The sequence below is a fragment of the Biomphalaria glabrata genome, chromosome 3, assembly GCF_947242115.1.
Source record: "Biomphalaria glabrata chromosome 3, xgBioGlab47.1, whole genome shotgun sequence".
NCBI classification, from domain to species: domain Eukaryota; kingdom Metazoa; phylum Mollusca; class Gastropoda; family Planorbidae; genus Biomphalaria; species Biomphalaria glabrata.
This window is the reverse complement of record NC_074713.1, coordinates 11,634,628-11,648,496: the sequence shown is the minus strand read 5'-3', so window position 1 is coordinate 11,648,496 and position 13,869 is coordinate 11,634,628. Positions and strand designations below refer to the sequence as shown.

At 32.5% G+C, this 13,869-nt stretch overlaps 1 long non-coding RNA gene across 1 annotated transcript; it reads right to left on the bottom strand.

Moving 5' to 3' along the window:
• Nucleotides 1-6,149: 6,149 nt before the first annotated feature.
• LOC129925249 (uncharacterized) lies at nt 6,150-9,424 on the bottom strand. Its single transcript, XR_008777076.1, has 4 exons — nt 9,175-9,424; nt 7,855-7,961; nt 7,435-7,503; nt 6,150-7,072 (listed from the first exon to the last, which is right to left on the bottom strand). It is a non-coding gene; the product is annotated as an uncharacterized LOC129925249 (long non-coding RNA).
• Nucleotides 9,425-13,869: the final 4,445 nt, after the last annotated feature.

Below are 13,869 nucleotides of genomic sequence, written 5' to 3'. Positions count from 1 at the left end.
GATATGGGGTAAGGACATTATGTTTGTCTAAGTGGTATATGATGTTGCTACATATTATGTGTTTTAGGATTTTACATCTGATGCTGGTAAGTGATACTGTTCAGTAGTTTCCTGGGTCAGATTTTTCTCCTTTTTTTAATTTAGGGGTGTCATTATCTTCTGTCAACTCCCTTGGTTCTCTGCCCTGGTTTAGACATGCCTGAAATAGTACGTTGAACACTGGTGCTAGCTCATTGCTTAGTTCTTTAAGTAATCTAGCTGGAATACCATCAGGTCCAGATGCTTTGTTTGGTTTGATGCTGGCTAATATTTTTTGGACTCACTTTTCTTGTACTTCTATATCTCCTATGTTGTCTACTTGGTTCCGATTATGTAATATTTTTTGTCACCTGGGGCTGAGATTGCTTATGCAAAGTATATATATAGGATGTTAGCTTTAGTTTCATTATCATTATGTGTTAAGTTGTCTTCTGCTTTTAATGGCGCTTTGCCTGTTGTTTCCCTTTTTTAGACTTAATGTATGGCCATAGGTTTTTGTTGTTATCTTTAGATATTACATTGTTTATGTATTCACTATGCAGCTGTCTGCTTTTTTTTTTTGGTTTGGTGTTTAATTTTTATGTACTTTTTTATAAAAATCTTTCTGTATTAGTTTCTTTAAATTTTCTATATAGGCTTTCTTCTGTTTACAAAGCTTCTTTAATCTATTATTAATCAAGCAATTATTTATTTGTTTGTTATGTATTTAGTTGGTATATGATTTTTTATAATGCTTTTAAGATAGTTTTAAGTAATATTTCTTTGTCTCTTGGGGCTGAGAATGCTTATAGAAAGTATTTAATTAGGATGTTAGCTTTAGTCTTATTATCATTATGTGTTAAGTTGTCTTCTCCTTTTAATGGCGCTATGCCTGTTGTTTCCATTTTTTTTTAGACTTAATGTATGAACATAGGTTTTTGTTGTTATCTTTAGATATTACATTGTTTATGTATTCACTCTGCAGCTGTTTGCTTTCTTTTTGGGTTAGGTGTTTAATTTTTATTTTCTTTGTAAAAACTCTTTCTGCCTTAGCTTCTTTAAATTTTCTTTATAGTTTTACCTACGTGTTTAACAAAGCTTTTTTAATCTTTTATTAAGCCAGCATTTTTTTATGTGTATTTAGTTGGTACATGATTTTCTATAATGTTTTTAAGATTGTTTTTTTAATGAAATTCCAGAGGTCATCGACTAGTTGGTTAATGTCGTTTTCTAATAAGAATGTTTATTGAAAGTTTAATGTAGTTTGGTGTAGATGTGTTAGGTTACATTTGTTCCAGAGTAAGATTTTTCTGTTGGGTTTCATATTGGCTAGTGCTTTTATCTGACCGTATTTTAATGATCTTATGGTCTAATAGACCAGGGATAATATCACAATCTACTACTAATCCAGGTCTGTTGCTTAAGAAGAGAACTAATGTGTTGTTTAATCTAGTTAGTCTTTCAATGATTTAATGTAAACTTAGGTTGTGTAAAGTTTATCTGAAAAGTTCATTTATGTCCTTAGGTTTGTTGTTTATCTATGGTTAGTGTTTTCCAATTTATATCAGGTAGGTTGAAATCACCCATTATCCAAAAAAAAAAAACGTATTTTTATTTATCTATTTAAGTGTAGTAAACTCATTACATAGTTCTTGCATGTATTCTAAACTAGAATTTGGTGGTCTGTAAATGCTGCCTATTATTAGGGATGTTGAGGTGGTATTAATTTTACAAAATGTTGATTGTATATTTTTTGAGTTAGGTAACGTTATTTCTTGTGCTATAGGATTTGTGTTATAGCTAAAATAACTCCTTGATTATCAGCCCTATCTTTTCTAAAAATTTAATTACTTAATTATTTATGTTGGTTTGTTTAATGAGGGTGTTGTATTAGTTTGAGCAGATTTAACAGGAGTGATTTTGGCTAGTGGTTGGTGAGTTTGGTTTGGGATGGTGTTTAAGATGTTGTATGGGTTAGAAGTGTCTGCATCAAATGGCATTTCACTTAAGTCTGTTGTTTGTATTGGAGCTTGCATATATGTTCCCTTTGCTCCATGTATTTGGCAAATATGGCAATATTTTATATAGGCCTTGACTTCTTGGGTAATTCTAGGCCAAAATATTTATTTAATTCTATTTATTGTTCTGTTTACTCCCATATGTCCGTCAAAGGGGTGTCATGTGCACGCTTTAAAATTGTTGCTCTATATTTCTTTGGAATTTGCAATTGTTCTGTCTCAATTGCTTTCTCTCACATAGACCCCATCTTCGCCTATCTTGATTAACCCTCGTCTTGGTAGAGCTTCTTTTTCTATGAGTTTTATTAGATCTGGATCATTTTTCTGTTCACTGACAAATTTTTCTGTTTTAATCTTTGACTTTCTGTGGAGATTTCATTCGGGTTGTTTACTTGATTATGGCTTCTCATATCGCTATTGTCTATTTCCGTATTTTCATTTTCATTGTTATAAGGAACTTGTATCTTATCGTTTGTATTTAGCTTTTCTTCTGCTTTCTTCTGAACTCTTGTAGTAACCATGGAACATTTCTGTGTGTATTTTTCTTTCCACTCAATTCTTCTAATGTGCAAGGTTTAGAGCCTTTGATACAACCAATGATAAGGCCAATGTTGTCAGGCTTATTATTTAGTACTAAAGCCTCATCCCAACCACTGATGAACGATGTGTGTATGTTGATACGTGCTAGCAGATGTGTAGTTACTTCTCCTGTGTAAACAACACAGTCTGGTCTGTTGTTCCAATCTCTATTGCGTCGGTTGTAGAAGCAAGTGTCTGTAGTGTGGTTTCTTGTATCACAAATTTGACATTGGAAACGAACTTTTTGCTGGTTACGTCGGTATTCTCGTTCCTTGTAGGTATATGTTGGGCCATGGAACTATACTAATGGAACACCAGCTTCGAGTTTTTTACAAAGACAAAGAGAGTCGAAGTGCCGTCGCGCATCTTTTTCGCGCACCATACCATTTTGAAAAATCGATGAGGATGCCAAAGAAGAAATTTACTCCGAGAGCCACTTGGATTGACCTTCATTGAGAGTAAAACTTCCCCACACTATATTTTATTAGATCTGTAAAAACTTTATCCATTTTCTGACTATCTGATAAAATAGATACAATTTCCCTGAATAAGAGATCGTCACAAAAGTTTTTTTTTTCGATCACCCTATAAAATGCCACTTATTTTCCAAAAAATAGAATCTAAATTCCGAAAATACAATCTTTCAGTGTTTCTGTGTTTGGTTTATTTACACTAAATCTGGATGAAGACCTGTCTACCGTTCCGCCAAATGCGTATTTGTTACGATATACTAAATTGCACGAAATAAAAATAGGAGGCATAATACAGTTTTGACACTCCAAGCTACGCATTTCTAATCGTTTTTTTTTATTATCGAAAGGACTAGGCTATAGGCATACACGTCTCGTGGGAAACAAAGAAAAAGTTAATCTTGATAATATTGTAGCCTAAATAAAATGACAAAAAAAACAACAACAAAACAACTATAGCCTAATCTAAAATGAAATAGATCTAGAGCTAGATTTTCTTGGACGAATGATATAAAATAAGTATAAATAATAAGTCATATGAATCTGATAGATCTAAAACAAATACTGATAGAGTCATTCATTAATTGATTATTAGAATTACTTGACTACCAACTGGGTATTTTTATTGCCAAAATACAATGTATTTTATGTGCATTTATTAAAAACAACAACCAAAAATTAAGCGTTTGACGCAACTAGATCTAATATTAGTAATTATATAGATTCTAGTTCTAGATCCAGAAAGCTACTTCTCTAATTCAGTTTTCTAGTTTAATTCTAGTTAGATCTAGATGTCTAGACCACAAGATCTAAATCTAGCCAGGGTTTTTGTCATGGAATAGATTTTTAAAACTTCAGCCACCTACTGATCACGATATGACTGATAGGAGTTAGATCTAGTACTAGTAGATCACTACATTTGACTAGATGATTACTAGATCACAGTAAAATTCAATGTGTACTTCCGACTTTAGCTCAACAAACAAGTCTACTCCAAAGTATAGATCTACTAGTAAAGTCACAAAGTGTAAAGGATCATTATATATTCACATAAAAAAAAATTATAGGCCTAAAATGAATCGAATAATCAGTCACTAATTTGACTAATCAGTAATCTAAATTGTTTTGTTTTTTTAAAATGGCAAGTGTTATTGATGACTTCTGACTTGTAAACCAGTTGCAGAGATTCTAGTTTTTATTTTGATGACATGTTACGATATATCAATGATATTTAGATAAACCTATAATAGTGGAACAGACAGAAGGACCATTTAATATAAGGCAAAGAAGTAAGATGTTTATAATCCATCAAACTATGATCAAACTCACAGAGGACTTGTGTCATTTGTGACGGCATTTCATGCATTTACAGAAGCTACAAACTATTCTACAAAAATGATAGGCTTGTCTTTGATTCCGAAGACTTATGAGGAATGCTATGTTTCCAGTGGCTACTCAGCCCCAGCTGTGACCTAAATATTATGCCACACTGAGCACAGGCATAACCATTGTCCACCTGTGGTAGAATCAGTTTTTTTTTTCTTTTTGCCGTCTACCCTCGGCAATTAATTTTCATTGGTGTATACCACACCTTTGTAAGTGACCTCCAGCTGTCTCGCTTTGAAGCTGTATGCAACCAGGTGCTCTCTTATTCTATGTCAGTTAAAGCAAGTTGGCGCCTAAGCTTGTCTTTAAAGCATTTCTGTGGTACCTCTTTATGTGCATATGACATGTTAGGCAAATAGGTTTTACCTATCGGAAGGCCATTTCGGAATATATAGGTGTTTAAAATGAAACTCCAAACATCTGGACTTCCAGTAACACAGAAAATAAGCTTAGGATTCAAAGAGACGACACTGGCATTTCAGCTAAGACAATCAGTAAAATTAATAGCAACTTTAATTGCAGTCCACCAAACAAGATAAAAAGAAACAAGTGTGGCTTCAATAGCATTGATGATATTTAGTTTACTTTTATCTCATTTACTAGTATTACTATTTCATTGACTAAGGTTTTTTATTGTCAAATATGCATAAGTACATGTACTAGTTCCTGCAATTTGATGAAAAATAATAATTAAATTGTGTGTAGTCTATATACAAATGTTTATAAGAGATCACAGCTTAGCTTAATTTACTTAATTTCAAAACTATGATTTTGTGTTCTGACTCTACTCTAAATAAATTATATTTTATTTTAAGAATGCAAAGTTGGAAATTCTGTTCTGATGAAAAAAAAATATTAAAATAAAGTAGATGTTTATGGTTTCTTTGTATTTATTTTTAAATTATTTATTCATTAAAAATTAATGGTTCATTAACATTTACTTGAAGTAAAGATCAAAAACACAAATTCAATTCATGCAGATCACAGCCCATCACTTAAATGTATTTACTGTCAATTCTACACACTATTCATTTCAAAATGTTGCTTTAAATTGTTATATGACACAATCAAAGTACTGGTACCTCACATTGATGTAGGCCTAAAGCACCTGAAATAATGACAAATTTTCATTCAATAACTTGTACTGTCATTTATTATCAGACGTGTTAAAACTAATGACCTGTATCATCATCATTGGCCTTCTTCAGTCGTAGAAATAGAAAGACTAAGGTTTCATCTCAGAGCACACTTCCTCATGTGGCTGTGGAGCCCTATTTCGGAGAGACACTCCCATCCACAGATAGCACAGGTTAAGGTGGTTTTTGCTTCGGTGGTAGAGGAGCTGGCCGATTTTCGGATTGTACGTTTTTCTTCCTGAGCTGAGACCTATGTATTTTCACTGTCCATAGCTTTCTTGCTCACTGTCTCTCCATCTGTTGCAGTCTAAAGCTATGTCTTCCCAATTGTCAGTATTGATGTTCACTGATTTGAGGTCACGTTTTATTACATCTATGTAATGGAAGTTGGGGCGACCAGTTTTTCTTGTGTCAGTAGTGTGTTAAAACTAATGACCTGTGTATATAATGTATTAAGCAGGAGCATCAACAAATCTTGAACAATAATTGTCTACAGAAAAACTTTATTCTTATCCAAACAATATACATTTACAATGTATTTATGCAAGTTAATTTATATTTATACAAATCTATATGGCCTAAAGATTATAGCGTATTTTGATGTGTGAATACCAAGTTACATTATTACATGAAAATAGTGTACTCATTTTTAAAATATTCTGGGTAATAAAAATAAAAAACTAATGATACAATAAAATTGAAGCATTAGTCAAAAAAAGAAAAATTTCACTCAAGATCTATGTGAACTCTGCTTGAAAATTAATTAATTAATTAATTTTGAAATTAATTTAAAAAAAATTATGGTTCTTTAGTCAATGGAATGATAGCAGCAATTATTTAACAATTTCATGATTATCCATTCATTTCAATATACTTATAACTGAAAAATAATTCATAAGGTTTAGATACAACCATTTGAAATAATGATTATAATTTTTTTCTTAATTTGCTTACTTCAAATCTAATATAAACAAGATTTCCTCTGTCAAGAAACTTATGAGGGAACAACATGCATGTTCTTCTCAGTAAGTTTTGCAAAGGGAATTAAGAATATTTAATTGATGTTGCTTTTTTTTTTGCCAACATTTTAAACCTTTGCACCAGGTTTTAGTTTTAAGGAGAATGCACCATATTTTATATGTTTACTTTTGTTAGATTCTTATTTTAATTTTAAAAAGTAAAATTTCCCTTACCACTCATCCACTGCACTCCCTCTTGTTTTAATGGGGCTCAGATTAATAGTTTTCAAGTACAATATCAAACAGATTTAAAGAAATACTAAATCCAAACCTGTTGGCTGAATGACAGGATATACATAAATATGTATACAGCTTACAGTATAATATATATATCTTAAATTAAAATTGGTCCAAGACTTTTATTTTGCAACATGATGGGATTTTCCTTTCTGGTGGTGCTATGCAGGAGTCCAAGAATCTCATCTTTTCTCATAACAGAAAGTTATCTAGTTATAAAAATAAATAAAAGGATTTTTTAAAAAATTAAAAAATATGTGTGAAATATGTGTTGACCATGCTAAAAGTATATATGTTATTAATTATAGTTATATAATTTTGCCATTCTAAAAATAGTCTGTACCTAAAAGGAGCTACTGCGTTAATGTGTAGACATGGCCCTGACCTTAATAGTTATGAATTATTACTATAGGTGAAGGCAGATGTTCAGTTAATTTGATGCACATTGAACTAATCTAAAAGCAACTATAACATATATTATGATTTACATTTTCATGGAAAACTAGTTTTTCAAAAATACAAGTACTTCAGCTTATGAGAAAAGTACATGGGAAAAATTGCAGTACCTTACCTTTAAGAGGTGCAACCAATCATTGACTTTTCAGGAATGCATGCCTTTTTCTTGCATTTCCAAACATAACTGTAATTATACAATTAGGCATATTGGTTAATTTCTTTTGAAAACATTACAATAAAAAAATAATATTATTAAATTGAAAACGTTGTATCAAACATACAAATTATCAGACAATTTTGCCTAATTTCATCTAACAGTTTATTGTAAAGGAATGGCCTGCACAACAGCCAAGGTATATTAGGCATTCATGAAAGATGAATGTGCTAAAGAGTGTTATAAATAAAAAATAAAAAAACTTAGAGAAAAATGTTAAATTCCATCCCAGATATTTGGATGTTGCTTGACCATGAAAATCACACAATTCATAAAACATCTATTAGATAACTAAAATAAAAATTGTATAGTAGTACTTACATTAAATATTGAATGGATGCCCAGAGAGTAGAAATAGTATAAGTATGATCCTTGAGCCATTCTGGTACATCATCAGAACTGGTTGCCATGGTTCTACTTGTTAATAACTGAAACATTACAAACATTTTTTTTTATTTATAATTTATCACAGACTAGAATAGAAATGTTGCCAGGAAAAATACCAATGGTTAGAATACACCTGATGCTACTTTTGTAGCCTTATTACTGGTTAAAATGCACCAAAACTTCATTAATTAAATCTGATAAGAAACATATATGTATCACACAAGTCCAAGTTTATCAGAGTGTCAGCAAATAATTAACTAGATATGTGAGTTTTATATTAAAGTACTGAATTTCAGGGGATAGATCCAACTTGACACCACATCATTTATTATTTCATGAACTCATGGGTATGGCATGGAATTGAATGGAAACTAATATATATGGGGTGTAGGCAAGGCATGGATTATAAATTGTCTTGTATAGATTAGATTGGGTAAAACTGCCAATCGAAGGTAACTTTTACTGATAGATCTGGATCAATTATAAATTTATGGGACCTAGGCCTGCATAAATTTTATCTTTTTTATTTATAGATTTTATGTACATATATAATTAGTCTAGAATCTATAATTATATCTTAATAATAATTTTTGTAGATAGATGTCATATAATATCTAACATATTAAGTATAGATCAGTAGATTTAGAATTTTAGCTAGTGGAATATTTTTATATCCTAATCTGAACTGGATCTATATATCTAGAATTTAGATCAGTAGATTTAGTATTTTAGGTAGTAAAAACTTTTATACTCTAAATCTAAACTGGATCTAGATCTAATTATTCTAGAAGCTCAGATCTAGAAGACTAGTTGTCAAGATTTGACTACACTATGGCTAATGCACTAGCTTAGTAGGCCTACTAGATAGATCAAGAGACAGAGTACTAATAGACTCGTCTTGCCTTGTTGGGCCTCTCAAATCAGCTATAGACTTTAGAGACAATTTAGGAAGGTGAATATCGATCCAATTCAAAGATCTACAATCTACATGTTAGAGTCTAGCTAGAGATGCTAGATCTAGTCTAGCAGGCTTATCAATAAAAAATAAAATCAATCATTTCTAAAGTTTGTAAAATTATATTTAGATCTAATCTATCTATTTATAATATAATAAAAATCTATGTCTACTTTTTAAATATTTAAAATGATATGGCTGGTGATATTAATTATTTTAATTGAGACATTGACATACTGTCACAATCACATACAAAGTAACAAAATAATTAGATCTTATACTAACTCATAGACTCATACCATATTGTATTAAACCTTCGAGTTTACGTTCCACTACCTTGACTTGACTATATTGACTAAATAAATGGCACTATGATTATAGATGTAGATTATTATCTATGATGATGATGTTTATCAACTGGTAGATCTATAAGTAGTATCGTCACTTTAAGTATAATCAGTATAACCACTGCATTCGTTTCATTCACTGTCTGTATCAATAATCGTGTGAATGACTGAATGTGATGTGAAAGTGAAGTCTAGATTTAGAATAATTTATTTTAGATAGAATTGATAGATTATAGATCTACTATTAAAAAGTATTAACTATACTAACTATAGTGTCTATACTATAGTATAGCCAGTATGACTCGTATGAGTATTACTCATATACTGTAAAAGTGTAGGCCTATAATAGTAAGTATAGCTATAGACAGACTAGATCATAGATGATCGATAGATCTAGAATCTTCAATCTAGATTCTAGACTCTGGACCTGGACTAGAGTCACTAGATTTGACTAGGACTTAGTAGGACTAGATCTATAAATTTTAAATATTCATATTGTCATTTATTGATCTCATGTATGGTCTAGATCTAGATAAAATAGAGTGGATCTCATGACTGTCTAGATCTATTGATTTTTTTTTAAAACGTTAAATAAATCTAGACCTTAGTCTTTAACTTTAGTCTAGGCCTAGGTGTTGTAGATCTATATTATTCTAGATATTATACAAGAGATCTAGATCAATATAAGTCCGGTTTTTTAAAAATTCGCATTCGAAATTTTAAATACCCAGATTTAAGTATTTATATACCCATATTGGTAGATCCGAGTTAATCATTTATTAGATCTATTAAAGCATGTCTATATAAAAGATTATTATTTTAAAAATATATTATTATATAAAAGATATAGTTATGAATATTTACTTTAAAAAATTAAAGAAAATGAATTTTTCACTTTTGCCAATTAACACTCTGGCTAGCAAAAAGGATGACTCCTCAATACTGTGAAAAGACGATAACTGCATGAGTTGGTTTGGAATAGTATTTTGTAAGACTAATTTTCAAAACATATCCTTCATGAGAGAGAACGAAAAAAGGTTGTCAAAAAAAAAAAAAGCTGGCTGGACTACGCAAATAATGGACCAGCCTTTCTCTCTTGATATCTTGTTAAGAACATTGGTGACCGGGAATAGTGGATGGTTTGGTTGCGCGGGACAGATGATAAAAATGACATGTACATAAAAAAAAATCCAGATTTCGTGTAAAATACCCAAATGAGGAAGTACTGGAAACACCTATTTTAATGAAGTGGCCTTAAAAAAAATCTTTTGTGACGATCCATTATTCAGGGAAATTGCATCTATTTTATCAGATAGTCAGAAAATGGATAAAGTTTTTACAGATCTAATAAAATATAGTGTGGGGAAGTTTTACTCTCAATGAAGGTCAATCCAAGTGGCTCTCGGAGTAAATTTCTTCTTTGGCATCCTCATCGATTTTTCAAATTGGTATGGTGCGCGAAAAAAGATGCGCGACGGCACTCTGATCATAAAATCTCGAAGCTGGTGTTCCATTAGTATAGTTCCATGGTTGGGCTCTTTTCTTCATCTTTTCCTCTTCTAAATGTATATGTTTGGCTCGTAGCTGTGTCTTTCTGATATGTATATGTTTAGCTCTTATCTGCGTTCTCTCTTCGATAGCTATATGTTGGGCTTATTTCTTCATCTTTCTCTCTTCGATATCTATATCTTGGACTTATTTCTTCATGTTTCTCTTTTCGAGATCTATATGTCGGATACATTTCTTCATCTTTCTCTCTTCAATATCTATATGTTGGACTCATTTCTTCGTCTTTCTTTCTTCGAGGTCTATATGTTTGTCTCATTTCTTCATCTTTCTCTCTTCGAGATCTATATGTTGGGCTCATTTCTTTATCTTTCTCTCTTCTTCCTATATATGTTGGGCTCTTGTTAGCGTTCTCTCTTCTATATAGAGGGCTTGGAGTCCGCATTCTTGCAGCGTTGTTTTCCATATAAGCTGATGCCGCAGTTGGGTTCTCTCTAGCTAACACTTCCCTTGGGTGTGCGGCCTTATACTGCCTTAGTTGTGCTATCAGGCTGCTGATGGTCTTTGGCTCTCGCTCCTTGACGTATGTTTTCACATTATTATTGTAAGCTTCCATCTCAGCGTCCATTATGATGTGTTCTCTGAGGGTCTCATATTTCTGATCCACTTTTCACAGATCTACCCATCGATCGAAGTACATCGACATGTTGGTGACGAATATTTGTGGATCGTTGTTCGCCAGAGGTGTCGACTCTTTTAAAAATCTGTATTCGTAACTTATGGAGCCAAATTGTCTTAGCAAAGCCTCCTTCATGGCCACGTAATCTTTTCTTTCCTCTTATCTCATTTGAATGCAGATATTTATTGCTCTCCCTTTCAAGCGCCCCATGAGGCTTCTTGCCCAATCTGACTGTGGGAGGTTGCATGCTGTTGCTTTAACCTCAAATCTCAGAAGATATGAGTCAATGCACTCATTCTGGCTCTCGTGAAATGAAGACATTCTGTCTTACTGTTTGTATTTGTTAAAGTTTTCCTCCTTTTCATTTTGCTGTTCTTTGTCTTTCTTTTCTTTAAGTTTTAATTCTAGTTGTAATATTTCTTCCTTCTACTATCTTCTTTTTTCTTTTTGGATTCTTCTAGTTGTAAGATTTCTTTTTCTACTATCTTCTTCTTCTTTTTGGCTTCTTCCCTATAAAATCTCCTTTCTTCTCTTTCTTCCTCCTGTGTTATTTTTAGTGTAATGAATTTTTCTAGCTATTTGCCTTGCAGGCCATTTTCCTTGCCCGCTTCTCTAAATATTTTGTACATCGACATTTTCACTTACTTGTGCCTCGTCGTATCTCGTCGGGGTAGGCCAGTTGTGAAGAAACAAGTCCCATTAAGTATAAAGTGCCTTTTAATTGTGAAACATTCCAACATAACATATATACAAGGCTATCATTATATACAGAACAACTCCACTAGATGACCTCCTTCTTCTGGTTTTTAACACACTCGTCACTTCCCGCAAGTCCCCTAACTCCCAGGTCTCCAACACTTGACGGTCAGTGTCATGGTTGACCATACATAGTAGCCGTGTCATAACACATAGTTTAATTTTGATTACGTTTTCAAAAGCTTTACGAACCCACCGATGGAGCCAATAGGCGCTCTTTTAGATCATATCATGGTTGGGGGGTGGGGAGGACTACAAAATGTGTCGTATTTTCTATTTCATATTTTTATTTTAATCAAGTAATAAGACATGTTTAAGAAATTAATCTATTAATTTAAGTGACGTCGTTTCATCTTTACAAGTTAGCAGCACAATTGGTTCCAAGGTTGTTGTTTTTTTTTAAGTAGACATTTCAACACTATCATTGATTCTACAGCCTTCTATTGGTCAAGTGGACAAATTTTGTCCCGAGTAAATAGAAAAAGGCGCTCTAGAAGACGCCTTGCTAAACACCAGGTTGACATTAACGAGGATCAAGCCCATTACAAACTTATCTGCTCTACAGACGCGAATGTTTCCCACACTTCAGTTTTGACCGGTCCCAACCCTTCCTAATTTAATATACTAAATAGGAGAAATAGTATAGACGCAAGTAGAATGTATTTTCTAAACGCTCTCCAAGGACGCCAAGCTATGGGGGCAGTGAATGTAATTTGTTTTGGTCTTGTTGAGTTCGTAATAAAATAGCATTGTGTGAAACCCTTGACTTTGAAGATTAATAAATAAAACATGCTCAATTGATGTTAAGTCTGTTTCAAGTTTTAATAATCTTTCAATATATATTATGGCTAGTTAGAATATCTCATAAACAACAAAATTTAAACTTAAGAACCAGCACTCAAAACATTTTTTGTAACAATCAAAGAATGAAAAGTTAAGCAGCTCAAGCGTCAATTCAAAATAAAAAACTAGTAATAAATATAAATATTTGGAGGAAAAATGATAGTGAGCGTGGGGGAAGGGGGGGGGGGGAGGCGGGACACTCTGAGCTAATTTCACCAGGTGACACCGACTGACTATTCAATTGCCACTGACTATTCAGATCATTCAGTGATCGCAGACCTCATTTTTTTTTTGTGCCGATTAGCGTTGTTTTTCTGCAGAGTACTTTCACATAGCCTAAATGATGATTAATGTTTTTCAGTTAGATTTACAAAAAAAAAAAAAATAAGTGTTCAATATTAACACGTAACAACTTCTTAACGGCGCAAAGATTAAGCGTTCTAAAGATGAGGTCGATGTCACAACGGATTCTCTTCTATCAACAAGCAGTCTCATCGAAAGGATTCCTAATATGTAGGGCGATACACACTATGACGCTATGGAAAACTTGCCTACAAAAGTTTATTGGAGTTCACCTAGCGGTCCAGAGCAAAACAAAAATTTGTTTCGATCTATTCCCTTCCCCTTCCAGCCTCAAATTCTGCCGGCTCTCATGGGTAAAACTTAGCATATCACAATAACTGACATTCCCTAATGTCAAGTTTTAATTGCCAATAGGACTTTTGGGGAACACACTAGAAACTGTACTACGTCTAAACAGGCCGTTGAATCTCACACGCACGCACGTATCTATCTATACATATATATCTATACTATAAAGTAGAATGTAAGGCGTATGTATGTATGTTAGGAATATACAATAA